Raw genomic sequence first — 13758 nt, 5'->3', positions numbered from 1 at the left:
TCTAGCAGAAACTTTGCTTACAAGATGTATGCTGGAATTCTGCAAGCATTCCTAACCAAATAGAAATGCAATATACTTATTTTCAGGATGCAAGGCAATTTTCTGAATTTTATTGAATGGTAGAGGAGAAAATTCATTCTTCCTAAAAGAGTGAAAACATGCAGCATCCAAATGGACTCTTCTCAGCCACTTGCTAGCTATTGTGATTAGATAACATGACCTGAGGAGAAAGAATTTGAAGTCTAGTCCTAAGAGAAGTGTGGATTTGGCCCTCCTGATCATTTAGCACTTAACTTCTTCCCTGCTTTAAAAAGGGAGATTCGGTATCAAAATAAGATGATGGCTCATATTGTGGAGGTGAGAGACAAGAAGCTGATTTAGCAAGAAGTAAACAAAGCAGTGATTGGCAGTCATGAAAAAAATTGGCAGAGAGAACAGAGCCCTCAACAGCCTCTAGAGCAAAAGGAAAAATTATTTCCTAGGAGAACACAATAAGATTAAAATGATGCAAACAACAACGGCTTAATCTCCAAAATAAAGAAACTCATACAACTCAACAGCAAAAATACAAGCAACCCAATCAAAAAATGGGCAGAAGACCTCAACAGACATTTCTCCAAAGACATATGGATGGCCAACAGGCACATTTAAAAAATGTTCAACATCACTAATTAGGGAAATGCAAATCAAAACTACAGTGAGGTACCACCTCACACCAGTCAGAATGGCTATCATTAGTAAGTCTACAAATAAATGCTGGAGAGGGTGTGGAGAAAAGGGAACTCTCCTTCATTGTTGGTGGGAATGTAAATTGGAACAACCACTATGGAAAACAGTACGGAGGCACCTCTAAAAACTAAATATAGAATTAGCATATGATCCAGCAATCCCACTCTTGGGCATATATCCAGACAAAACTTTCATTCAAAAAGACACATGCACCCACAAATATTTACACAGATAGTTCTACTGTAGCACGATCCACAATATCCAAGATATGGAAACAACCCAAATGTCCATTGACAGATGAATGGGTTAAGAAGATGTGGTACATATACACAATGGAATACTACTCAGCCATAAAAAGGACAAAATAATGCCATTTGCAGCAACATGGATGGAACTAGAGAGTCTCATACTAAGTGAAGTTAGTCAGAAAGAGAAAAACAAATACCATATGACATCGCTTATATCTGGAATCTAATATATGGTACAAATGAACCTACATGCAGAAAAGAAATAAACTCATGGACATGGAGAACAGACCTTGGTTGCCAAGGGGGAGAGGGAGAGAGTGGGATGGACCACGAGTTTGGGGTTAGTAGATGCAAACTATCATCTGGAGTGGATAAGCAATGAAGCCCTGCTGTATAGCACAGGGAACTATATCCAATCACTTGTGATGGAACATGATGGAAGATAATATGAGAAAAAGAATGTGTATATATATATATATATATATATATATAACTGGTTTACTTTTCTGTACAGCAGAAATTGACAAACACTGTAAATAAACTATAATAAAAATTTAAAAAAAAAGGAAATCGTGGTCAGGAAATTCACTTCCCAATTCCCATATCTATAGTGTTCACAATTTCACATCTCCAAATTTGGACATGCTGCTGTATGATCTAACAGGTGAAGAGGGAAAAACAATGGAATTTGGTAGTTGCCCAGGAAAACAACAGATGTGTAATGTTAAAATCCCATAACTTCTCTTCATAATAGGAGAGTTTATAAGTCTGCTTTCTATATCTTAATCAGTAATTTTTAATCTCTCCAAAGAAAAGTCAAACAGGACAGAATAAATCTTCACTGTTACACATTGATATGTTTAATGTGCAACCATGCTCCAGGGGACAGAGTTGCTAGATTCCTGAACTTTCAAAATGGGAACAAGTAAATTCGGTGACAGTAGGGAAGGAAGAGAGGAAGAGGGGAAAGTTATCTCAGAGACTATCTTCCCTGAGCCAACCAACCAGGGGAAAGAGGATCCACCTATATATCCATAGACTTTAAGAAATTTGTACTTTTTCAAAATATTTACACAGACTGGAGGAGGGTGGTGTAGAGGGCTGACTACTCCAGAGGAAACCCTAAAAGTAACCTTTGCTATACTTTCATAGCCAATGATTCAAAGATAATAATTAATATTCATGAAGCACTTTTTATATAAGAAGCTGTGTACCAAATACTTTTCATTCTCAGTGACTCTGAAAGGTAATGGTTTTCATCCCACATTACAGATGAGCACAATACAACTCAGAATTAGGTGATTTTCCCAAGATATAAAAGTCAGTCACATTGTCAGGACTCAAGCTCAGGTTTGACTCACCAAAGCCTTGTTTTCCACTATGATTAATCCTGAAGTCAATGGCCAAAGTTTTAGTTGCTACTTAAAGCTGAAGAATTTCTGACAGTTTTATATCTTCTCTTCCTATTTGGATGCATTTTACTTCTTTTGTTTGTCTGATTGCTGTGGCTAGGACTTCCAGCACTATGTTGAATAACAGTGGTGAGAGTGGGCATCCTTGTCTTGTTCCAGATTTTAGTGGGAAGGCTTTCAGCTTTTCTCCATTGAGTATTACATTTGCTGTGGGTTTGTCATTAATGGCTTTGATTATGTTAAGGTATGTTCCCTCTATACCCACTTCGGTAAGAGTTTTGATCATGAATGGATGTTGGACTTTGTCAAATGCTTTTTCTGCATCTATTGAGATGATCAGGAAATCCTTTTGTTTATGACAACATGGAAGGATCTAGAGGGTTTGATGCTAAGTGAAATAAATTATAGGACAAGTACTGTATTATTTCACTTTTATGTGGAATTTAAAAAAACGAAACAAATGAACAAACATAGCAAAACAGAAATAGACTCAAAGATACAGAGAACAAACTGGTGGTTGCTAGAGGGAAAGGAGGAAGGGGGATGGGTGAAATAGGTGAAGGGGCTTAACAGGTAGAAACTTCTAGTTATAGAGTAAGTCAGTCACAGGGATATAGTGCACAGTATAGGAATATAGGCAATCTATGTGACTTTAAGGTGACAGGTGGTGACTAGATATATTGTGGTGATCACTTCATAGTGTGTAAAGATATTGAATCACTATGTTGTCTACCTAGAACTAACATTGTATTTTAAGTCAATTATACTACATTAAAAACCAGTTAAAGGCAAAAAAAAAAAAACCTGAAGAATTTCTGAGATCATTAAATCATTATTTGTGTATTTGCTCTGCTCCTTCTCTCTGTGACAATTACTCTGTAAAATGAGTCAAAAAGATCTCTGTATTTGTGATTATCAGATCACTTGTGAACTTGACCTGCCAATCATAGTGTTAGCTCGCTAAGTGCTACCAGGTGTGCTTATGGAATCCAGAACAATTTAGATAGAGCTGTGCTTATACCTCTGGGCCATAGGTTCATTATCTGAGGTGCTGTGACTGTTACCAGCTCTGATGTCACCTACCTGCTAAAGGTTGGATGGTGCGTTGTCTGCATAGATGGTCACCAATAAACATTCCTGTCTTTAAAGGTACATGCCCATCAAGAATTCAAGACTATACCCGTGCTACCTGTGTGGTTTGCTTTGGCCAACAGAATGTGACAGAAGTGATTCATGCTGAGTTCTAGACCCAGGCCTCAAAGACCAGGCAGCTTCCCCTCTCACTCTTGTTTGGAAAAATGAGCCATTATATAAAGAAATGCAGTTGCTCTAGTGGATACACTGCTTGTAAAGAGAAGTCCCACCCAATAGCCAGTACCAGCAATCATATGTGAGTAGGAGTTCCCATTGTGGCTTAGCAGGTTACGAACCAACTTGTATCCATGAGATGGATGGAGATATGACTGTCAAAAATAAGATAAGGAGGTCAAATGACAGTACAAAAGGAGTCTTCGAGACCAAATAAAAAGAGGAAATCAGAGAGGAAAATCCCATCTAGGAATCTCAGAAACAGTGTTCTTGGTAATAGTTCTTAAAAATAGTCCAGAGTTACTTACACAGAAATACTGTCTAGACAGGAGATTTTATCTTTTGTTATTTTTTATTACTTAAACATTTGAGCCTTATTTAAATTTTAGTAAAGAGCATCTTTTTTAAATTAAAAAGAAAAGGAACTCCCTTTTCCATGCTGATCAACCATCTCCTTATGTCACAGGATTTGGGACCATGTAAGCATGTTTCTCTACTTCACCAAGTGACATGGAGATTGCCAAAAACAAGAACATATCTCCTGGATCTCATACAATCAAGGGAGTGACAGCTGTGTATGTCCTCTTTGCATTTGACCCTGAAGTTGCAAATTGGCTGCCATGGTTCTATTTTGCAAAATTCCCCTAGAGTAGATGAGAGCTTCTTCTACTCCTCCTCCCCTGCTGCTTCTCAGTTCTTAACCTCCATCCCGACACCTTTGTGTGCTTTTGAGTCTGTTTCCACACATTCCAGGAAAACTTTGAGTAAATTATTTGTATACTATCAAAGACTGCAAAAATACCCTTATTTAGTCATTTTCTGGAGAAGGTACCTGTCCCCTTTGAAACTTGTTCCATTTTTTGAATGCCAACATTCTAACAAAGGTATCATTTCCTTGGAAAAGGATGGTCTGCTGTTTGTTGGCAGGATTCCCTAAGACCCAAGCTAGAACATTCATCAAACACTTCCTCTGTGCCAGACACTACTCTAAATGTCCTCACAAGGACATGATTGTCTTCCTCAGTCCACAGAGGAAGAAGCTAAGATGATCTGACTTGCCCTGGCTTTGTGCTAGTGAGTGTCAGAGCTGGACCCCAACCTTTTATCTCTGACTCCAGGGACTGTTGCTTCCTGGGAGTATAGAAATAAAGGCCACCTTTTACAAGATTGAGTCTGTTCAGATTGGCTATCAAAGCCGTTTCTACAAAATGCATTCATAAAAGTTTGAATTTCTCACCAATAACTTGATCTTCAATACCACTTGCCCAATCAATGAAAAACTGTGTTTACTTAAAACTGTGATTTTTGATTATAGTAACTCTAGACCCAGTTTTTGAGTGTGGCAGGATGGACTACCTTGTTCTCCACCCTTGAGTAAGGAAGGTATCTAAGGTCAACCTGCCTCGCTTCCTCTCTCATTTCATACACTAATGTGAACCATGCCAACACAAGGTTATCTACCACCAATGACGTTCCATGGTAAAAGGCAGAACAGCTTAAATGGCAGTCAGGACCACGTCCTAAATTTCCACCTCCCTGAAAACAGCATTTAGGATGCCTCCCTTTATCGTCCTCGTTTATTCTCCATCCTTCTAAATCCTGCTCTCTGTCACAGGAGGCTGACATGTTCAGAATACAACAACACAACCCCTTGTCAATGGCTCTTATCAGATTCAGCCAGTGGGAAGCAGTATTAGGAGATCAGAAGCAGGAAGACAATGGCGGGGGCAGGGAGATTTTCCTCCAGGGAGTCACCATGCTGGCCCTCCACTGGCAGAAAGCCCTTTCCGCACTCTCTCTTTCTCTGGGTCTCCCTTACCCTCTGTTCACTTGTTCCTTCAGGGCTAGCAGTATTAAAAGGAACCTGTACTGGCACAGTGGTGCACACCATCGTTGCTGCTTTTCCTAAGCCATACTCACATACTTCTAAAGAGACTTCATCAAACTCCTCTTAAATTACTTAATCTTAATGTGCCATCTGTTTCCTGTCAAAATCTTGACTGATACAATATTGAAAATGTTGGCAAGAACATACAAGCCTCGCAAAAACATTACCACTTTATAAAATTCCTACTTGAGACATGATCTCAAAAATTAGGAGACAGAGCTTTTTTCTAAAAACCAGGCTTTCATTTATTAGAGGTTAATTATGCATTAAATCAGATGAAGAAAAGAAGGCCTATTTCTTTCTGCCTTACAAAAAACATTACAAATATAATAATATAGCAGAAGAGAAAGAGGTGTGTTTATTTTTAATCACCAGAGTCAAGGTGTCCTGACCTGCAGTGTTGTTTGGGAACCCAAAATGTCTGAGAGTACTCTGATTTCCTTGGTCTTTCGTATCCTCTTGCCTTCTTGATTCACAGTAATATAGGGGCCTATCTGCCTCCAGAAATCTGGGATCTAGTACTTGCCTTCCACCTAATAACTCTGATTTTGCAATATTATGTAATCTCCCCAATCTTGGTTCCAATCTCCCCAACCTTGGTTCCTCTTATGAACTGAATGTCTATGTCCCCCCAAAGTATATATGTTAAAGCCCTAACCCTCATTGTGATGGTGTTCATACAGGGGTCTTTGGGAGATAATGGGGTTACAGGTCATGAGAGTGGGGCCCTCATTAAGGGATTTAGTGCCCTTATAAGAAGAGACACCAGAGACCTTGCTCTTTCACTTCCATCTGAAGACACACTGAGAAGGCAGCCATCTGCAAGCCAGAAAGAGAGCTCTCAGCAGAAACCATACTCTGTTAGACCTTGATCTTGGGCTTTCTAACCTCCAGAACTGTGAGAAAATAATTTTTCTTTTGTTTAAATGACACAGGATTTTGCTATGATATTCTGCTGATAAGCCCAAGCAGACCTTTCAGTTGGAGGTGATTATTTCAGACTATCCACATTGGAATGTTTCTCTCCCATTTACTAGTTGTACAGCCTTGGTCAGGATAGTTAATTATACCTCAGTTTCCTCATCTGTAAAATTAGAACAATAATAGTACATACTTTTTAACTTGTTAGGAGGATTAAATGAGGTAACAAGTACTCAACACAGTGCCTGGCACTTACTAAATTTCAGTTATGTTAATCATCATTATCATTCCTACGGAAACTCAGAATAAATAACTGTGCTGGGGTAGAACAATCAGCAAAGACCTCTTTAAGAAGGCGATAAAGAAACAAGGCAAGACCACTTCCTAGAGTCAGTCCATTTTGCACTCCCAAAACATGTAACCCAATGTTAGCCATATAAGTGCTTGTAACCTGCTCTTTGACTGATGTATTGATACCCTGAAATAATAATCCAACTATAAGTGCATACACTTAATAACGTATAATTCACATTGTGAGCAACTAAAGAATAAGTGTGGAAAGTGAACTGACCTGACAGGAGAGGATTCAGTAGACAATTCATGAGTTCCTGGCTCATCCCTTTGCATAAAGGCTAGAACTGATACGGCCACCTGGAGAGGATGCACTTAATTTTAAACCTCTTTATGAGAGAATGTTCAGCCTTATTGAGACCTATGGATGTGAACTCCCTAACTAGGTTGTATATTTCTTTGGGTCAAAAAGCATACTTCATTTTACACTTGATGAACAGTCCCCAGGAGCATCGCAGAGTACTGAGCACATAGTAGACCACAACACATCTTTACTGAAGGACCAAACACTAAGTAGACTGGCCTGCACACTGCCAGTCCACAGAAGAAGGCTTCCTGGAACAGAAAGAATCTGAGGAGACATCTGAGTGGCGAGGAAAATATGGTGAGTTTACAGAAAGGGGGTTGTTTCCAGGAAAAGAAATGCCTTGTAAAACATCAGGTTTATAACTAATTTCTCAAAGAATTTCATAACTCCTGTTTTTTAGTTTTGTTTTAAAAGAATTGCATAAGGTTAGAGGAAAAAGAAGAAGAGGGAAAGAGTTGGGGAAAGAAAGAAGAGGAAGGGGAAAAGAGGAAGAGGAAAAATGCCCTAAAAGTCCTGGAAGAAGCCTGGGGGCAGATTGGGGTAGTCACTCCTGAAAGAGCAGGAGTCCCCACTTCTCTTCCTGTGGGAAAAGAGGAACGTTGACGCCAACTACAGGATGAGACAGCAGGACCATCACCTGCTCTACTTCGCAAGGCTGATTCACATGAACAAATTGTAGTTGCTAAGGGGGAGGCAGAAGAGAGTGGGATAGGCTATGGGGTTGGGATTAGTAGGTGTAAACTATTACATTTATAATGAATAAAAAACGAGGTCCTGCTGTATAGCACAGGGAACTAGACCCCACCTCCTGGGATAGGCTATGATGGAAAAGAACATTAAAAAAAAATGTATAGGAGTTCCCATCATAACTCAGTGGGAAAGAATCTGACTAGGAACCATGAGGTTATGTTTTGGATCCCTGGCCTCACTCAGTGGGTTAAGGATCTGGCACTGCTGTGAGCTATAGTGTAGGTTGCAGACATGGCTCAGATCTGATGTTGCTGTGGCTATGGCATAGGCCGGCAGCTATAGCTCTGATTCAACCCCTAGCCTGGAAACCTCCCTAAGCCTGGGTACAGCCCTGAAAAGCTAAGAAAAAAAAAAAAAGAATGTAAATATATGTATAACTGAGTCAATTTGCTGTACAGCAGAATGGCTCAACATTGTAAATCGACTATACCTCAATTTTAAAAAGGAAGAATTGCTCAATAATCTACCCCCACCCCATGTTTCTCTAGATTTAGAAAATGCATTCAATTAGTATTCATAGAGTTTAGGGAGACTCACCATTTTGATAGGCCCACTTGCTAGAGAGTAATGGGACATAGCAAGACAAACTAAAATAAATATCTGTTCCCAATGACTTTCCATTCTGAGGGCTAGAAAATACACAAAAGTAACTATATAGAAAAGAATATTATATATAGAAGATATATTTATCTCTCAGAAATTGTGTTCCAAACACCCCAAAAATAGTATTATTGAGTATATCTGGGATATATTGTTTTCTTGTGTAAAAGATATCCAAAGGGGGTGGATACAACTGTGCTATGGTGCTCCTTGATGTCATTAGAGACCCAGGGTCTTTTGCATTTTCCATTTCACCATTCTTGAGACATGACCCTCCAATTCTTTGTTCCCAAGATAACTGCCAAAGCTCCAGTCATCATGTCCACGTTTCAGACAAAAAGGAAAGAGGAAAAACTGGAGTAAAACAGCACATGCTTCTCTTTTGAGGAGCTTCCCCAAAACTTCCTTGAATACATCATTGGCTAGAATTCTGTCCCATGGCTACCCCCTACCTGCAAGGGAATTTCATGGTGTATGCCGTTCTGCTAGGCACGTTGTTACTCTTAAACAAATCAAATATTTATGAGTAAGGAAAAATTCTAGAGCTCAGCCAGAAGTAATAGCAAAAAATTTTGACACTAAAGATGAAGAGTGCATGTAAGCAACTAACACATCTATAGCCATGGCAGATTTTGAAGTGGGCTGAAGATAAAGTGACAATTGTTGTTCTTGCAAAGTAGGCTGGTTTTGAAGAGATGGATTAAAAAGGTTGTCAGAGAGTTCTTGAAAAACCTCATGCAGAGGTTTTCAAGAATTGTCAAGTGCAGAGCTCGTTTCACCGGACAAGCAAGGTCCATCACTGTGGAAACACGCTCAGGACGACCAGAGCCCACAATAGCACCTGGCAGTCAGGAGTTAATAGGAATCATGACACTGTGATTGCAGCCTCTTTTAGGACCATCAACATCCACATATCCTTCTTAAAACCTTCCAGCTCCCGCGTGTTGACACTTGGTGCATTTTCAAACTGTTCTCATGTGATTTCTGACTTCCCATCAGTTGCGTTCAAAACATAAATCAAGAAATTCTCACACAGCATTTTGTAAAAAAGTATGTGTTTTTTTTCTTTAGGACTATAAAAGTAATTTTAACTTTGGGTCAAGCACATTGATTTAAAATATAAGTATATTCTCTGAAGTTTAAAAACATCAAGAGGTGTTCCACCAAGGCAGTGTTAACCAGGCAGATGTTAACAGAGTGTGACTATACAACATGCATACTGAGAGTCCAGCAGGAGAGAAACACATACAGTTAACAGGGTCCCCACGTAGCTTAAAGCCACTGAGGGCACCACTCACACTGTGGCTACACTAATTGCACCCGCAGGGCACAACTTCATAGACTAGTCTGTGGATACCACCCACACAGTGGTCCTGCTAACAAATGTCTATGGAAGAAGATGCCCTTCTAGAATTGCCACATGGCAATAACTGAAAACAATTTTTTTTTTTTATTTTCCCACTGTACAGCAAGGGGGTCAGGTTATGAAAACAATTATAATGCTTTATTCTCACTAAGTGTTTTATAATTCAAAATATCTTTAACAAATGAATCTGGCTCATTTTTTTTTTTTTTAACAGAGGAAAGAGTTCCAAGAAAGTTTAGTGACTTAACAAAGAACCACACACTTCCTAATGGGCAGAATCTATGGCCAAAGTGATAGACCTACATGTGTTCTCACTGAATCTGCTGGACAGGATTGAGTCTCTCTTGAAGCTACTCAGATCGTGCCATTCTAAATTTACTTTTACTAATATGGCTGGTGAGTGTTAAGAAATGTAAATCTTTTTTTCTTCTTCTGGTTTATATAAATAACAAGAACCTTAGACATTTTAAAATTATTAGTTTGTTTAATTGCATGGTATTTAAAAAAAAAAAAAACCTTTCAGTCCCTCTCATGTCTAAAACTCACCCACCTCAAACAAAACAAAATAAAATCCTCAGTTTAAATTGATGTTCAAGGCATCAGTTAGGAGTCAAGAAGCCTGGGTGTGCTCCACACTCTGTAAGCAACAGAAGTTTTCATCTCTAGGGGCTTAAAGTCGTTCAAGCTTACTGAAAGGAGCGGGACATTACAAAAATTAAGATCCATGACACAGTAAGGAACACCAGAAAAACATGGCTTGCCCACGTGACAAGATAGCCTCTATAAATAGGAACCCCAGAATATCTGTTCATAAGACTAGCGGCTGGTAGCTCTCAGCTGCCTGGAGCTGCTATAGATTTAGAAGAAACTTCTTTGTTTGGCTCTCATCCCCTAGTTCTAAAATTCCAGTAGCTAATTTAAGAGAGTACTCATAGATCACTGCTCTATATGGCTTAGTACACTGACAAGCTTGTAGAACTAGGTTTATTGCCTGTGCATGCTCGATTCGTGACTTCCAGGAGAAACTGTGGGAGAAAGTCCCACTCTGTCTCCTGCTTATCCCTACTCATAACATCAAAACAACCTGGAACTGTTTTTTGTTTTGGGGGGTGGAGTTGCCATGCCTGCGACATTCGGAATTACCCAGGCCAGGGAGCAAACCCCAGGGACAATTCCAGATCTTTAACCCTCTGAGCCACCAGGGAACTCCAGAACTGTATTTTAAAATAGGGAGGCAAACTGCATTCCCCTAGCTTGGGCCTTCCTGGGTCTGAGAACTTGCTGGGAGAATGGAAAGAGAAGAAACTCTTCCCCAGACAGGACCCAATCAATACCCGACATGGACATGGGTATATACTTCTGTCTATATATTCCCTAATTGCCTCTCTCCTCTCTGCATCCTCTTTCTTTAAATCCTCAGGTTTACTCCTTCCCATTCTGTCTTCATTGCTAAGGACTCATCAAACTGCGTATGTGTACTTATTTCACAAGGAAAGTAAGTTCACATGATATGCACCACTCCAAGAAAAGATTTTACCTTGATCTTCTCTAAACCTCTCCACAAAGATCTGCAAGAGCTAGAATGATGACCAGAGCCTGTGGCAAAAAGCTGACTATTTGCAGCATAATGAAGGGAGAGAAATTGGCCTTGAAAACCCTCTGGGACCACCTCTCTTTAGAGCTGATACTGTCAGTCACAACGACCTCCTATACACCCTGCTACTCACTCATCAACCAAAGCTCCCTTCTTACTTGCCACCAAAATCATCTGTCCAAACCCCAATCCATGATGCATTGCTTTCTCTATCAACCTGTAAAAAATAGTGCCCAATCATACTGTTGGAACATGAAGTCATCTAGCACCCACATGGAAGGCTTTTGCTCAGCAATTTCATCCAGGGCCACCCCTGCCGTGGAATGAAGTACAGCAGCAGTCTGTTTTCACTTGCACCTACATACTCAGCTACCCAGCTGTGGACCAAGCCTGGCCTTTTTTAATCCTCTGATAGCTGGTTAGAGGGAAGCCCCCATGCAGTCTCAGATGGGAGCAGAAAGAAGGACCTGGGCCACTTGCCTATGCTCACTTGCAACCTCTGTCCCTACCTGTGCCCAATCTGGAGGTACTAATTCTATGTTACAGTGGACTGCCTTAGTTTATCACTGGGTGAGCGCATGAGGTCAAAGTGGCAGAGCTACTGGCACCATGCACTGCAGCAGCCACAGACACTTTTCTGGACTCCACTTAAATCTGGAAGCCTCCACATCAATGATGGGCCACTTCTGTGCTCCCAAACTTTAAGTATATTATCTCCAGAACCCATAGAGACCTGTCAGGTGTCATGCTTCCTTCCTAGAGGTAGGAGGCATGGGATGTGACTCTTTATTTTGAAGAGATGTCTTGTCAGAAGACACTCATGGCCCCTTAAAAAACAGAATGCTACAAAAGAGTATAAGCAGAGGGAGCAAAGCTGAAGGACTGTCTCCTTGTCCAATTGGGTCCAGGCATCCACACTTGCCATCAAATCATTTCATTTGATTTGAGTTTCATTCTCTGGAGAAACTCATGCAGAGAAAGTAGGATTCTAATTCTGATCCCTGTCACACAGCAGCCACACTTTGAAACCCTTCCCCGGTGCATCAAAGGAGGCCGGCACATCACTCTTTTACCCCCATCATGGTCATGGAGTCGCTCTGGACTCTCCCACAAGCTGAGCAGGAGCCAGAGAGCGGCAAATGTCTCATCACCCTGAAACCAGGCACCAAATTCTAGAACACATGTGCCTTCCACCTAAATACACCTAGCCCCACACCACCCACACCAGAAAATGAAAGGCAGGAGCCAAGAGCCAAGGGAGGGAATAAAGAGCACTTTGTGAATTAGAACTGTGTTTAATATTTTAATGGATTATGACTGCATGTGGCTGAAGAAGAAAAATAACTCTAATTCTTAAGCTATAAAATTAGCGATGTTTGGTCCTTCTTGAGAGTATGATGCTTGCTTTGTGTGCTGTCTTTTCTGTGGCTGCTTTAAAAAGAGGAATAGCTTTATCTAGACTGGGCGTTCATATGAAACCATATGCAAAGAAACCTAAAAGTGCCCATATCATCAGTGGCTAAAGCAGGAGGGAAGGAAGACGATGGAGAATGACCCCAAATCCAAATACCTACTTCACATACCTTGCTTATGTAAGAATGCATATCCCAGTCTAGCAGCTGAAACCAGAAATAGTCTTTCCTTTCCCACCTCTCCACGGTTGCCAGGCTGCTGAGGAATCAGACTTCTGTGCGCCTCGTGAAGATTCTGCTCCTGTAGGACACCCCCAGCCAAATGAGTGATGGCTCTTCTGCCTGTTCAGCACCAGTTAATGGAAAGGTCTGTCATTTTGTGGTGATAGCAGAGGCAGCCCTCCACACAAAGCTACTCCCCCTCTTCCTTCTCTAGATCCCAGGGCTCAACTCTCTCTTCCCGCCTCCTTCCTTGTTGCCAGGTGAGGAGAGGGAAGAGGAGAGGAGGCACACATGCACACCTGTCCTGATACCACCAGGGCCCCTGTCTCTGCCACTCCCATCCCAGGAGGAGAGGGAGCTGGCAGCAGAGGGAATAAAAGAATTCACCTCTCTCTTTAACCCCAGACTGGCTCCACGCCCCTCAGTTCTTTCACAGCCAGGCTCACCCCTTCCTCACTAAGAGCATCTCCTCCAGCACATCCCCCTAAGCTCTGCAAGCTGCAGAACGCCCTTGCGCCCAGAGCCCAATCCTTCCTCAAGTGTCTACCTTTAGAATCACAACTCTCCTAAACAGTCAACTCAGGCTAGGGAAAGCCAAGCTTCTCAGTGCCAATAAAGACTAGGAAGAGTGGCCTGCAGGCAGAGAAGCT

General features: G+C 41.0%; 1 long non-coding RNA gene across 2 annotated transcripts in view; it reads right to left on the bottom strand.

The window, feature by feature from the left end:
- LOC110257260 overlaps window positions 1–13306 on the bottom strand; it is a 130980-nt gene extending 117674 nt beyond the window's left edge. For both annotated transcript variants that reach the window (XR_002339621.1, XR_002339620.1), the window contains exon 1: window positions 13058–13306. This is a non-coding gene — a long non-coding RNA (uncharacterized LOC110257260). The remainder of the gene's footprint in view (window positions 1–13057) is intronic.

Source organism: Sus scrofa, chromosome 16, assembly GCF_000003025.6.
Source record: "Sus scrofa isolate TJ Tabasco breed Duroc chromosome 16, Sscrofa11.1, whole genome shotgun sequence".
Classification (NCBI taxonomy): Eukaryota; Metazoa; Chordata; class Mammalia; order Artiodactyla; family Suidae; genus Sus; species Sus scrofa.
This window is presented reverse-complemented; position numbering and strand designations above follow the sequence as displayed.